Source organism: Zalophus californianus, chromosome 4 (genome assembly GCF_009762305.2).
Source record: "Zalophus californianus isolate mZalCal1 chromosome 4, mZalCal1.pri.v2, whole genome shotgun sequence".
Taxonomy (NCBI): Eukaryota; Metazoa; Chordata; class Mammalia; order Carnivora; family Otariidae; genus Zalophus; species Zalophus californianus.
The window spans coordinates 190,153,183-190,153,901 of NC_045598.1; the positions used below are offsets into that span (position 1 = coordinate 190,153,183).

At 58.3% G+C, this 719-nt stretch overlaps 1 non-coding gene across 1 annotated transcript; it reads right to left on the minus strand.

The window, feature by feature from the left end:
• Positions 1 to 214: 214 nt before the first annotated feature.
• LOC113917743 lies at positions 215 to 314 on the minus strand. The gene has a single exon (XR_003518343.1). It is a non-coding gene; the product is annotated as a small nucleolar RNA U13 (small nucleolar RNA).
• Between the last annotated feature and the right edge of the window lie 405 nt (positions 315 to 719).

Consider the following 719-nt stretch of genomic DNA (forward strand, 5'->3'; position numbering starts at 1 on the left):
GGGGGCGTCCAGACCACTCTCCAGCCTCACGGCCAGCCTCCTGCTCTCCCAGCCTCCTGCACACGTTTCCTGCCACCACACAACAGCCGCAGGAGACTGAGCGTGGCTGAGGTCCCCCTGCAGCCTAACCTTCAGGCCACAATGTGCTCCAGCCTGCACCCCCTGTCCCCACTGCCTGGTGTCTGGGAGCCCCATTCTTTCTTTCTGTTTTCCATGTCAGACAGGCAATGTGCCGAGGTCGTAACAAGGTTTGAGGGAGGCACATGTGAATGGCGTGAACACCCAGTCATCACGCTTATGAACTACAGAGGGATCCCCAGAGCCCCATCCTAAGTCCAACCTGGGAGTGGAAGGGAACGCAACCCTGAACCCATGTACTGGGTGAATGGCGTCCCCCAAAGCTCATGCCCACCAGGAACCTCAGCATGTGACCTTATTTGGAACTAGGGTCTTTGCAGGTGTGTTTACAGTGAGGCTTGCAGTGAGACCATCCCCAACCAGGGCAGGTCCTAAAACCAATGGGAGTGTTCTTGTCAGAGACAGAAAAGGACTCACAGAGACCGGGGAAGAGAGCTGGCAGAGACAGAGCAGAGACCAAGGGACGTGGCCACAAGCCAGGGACACCAGGAGCCCCAGAAGCTGGAAGAGGCAGGAAGCATCCTCCCCCAGAGCCTCCAAGGGAGCGTGGTCCTCCAACACCCTGATCTCAGCGTCTGGTC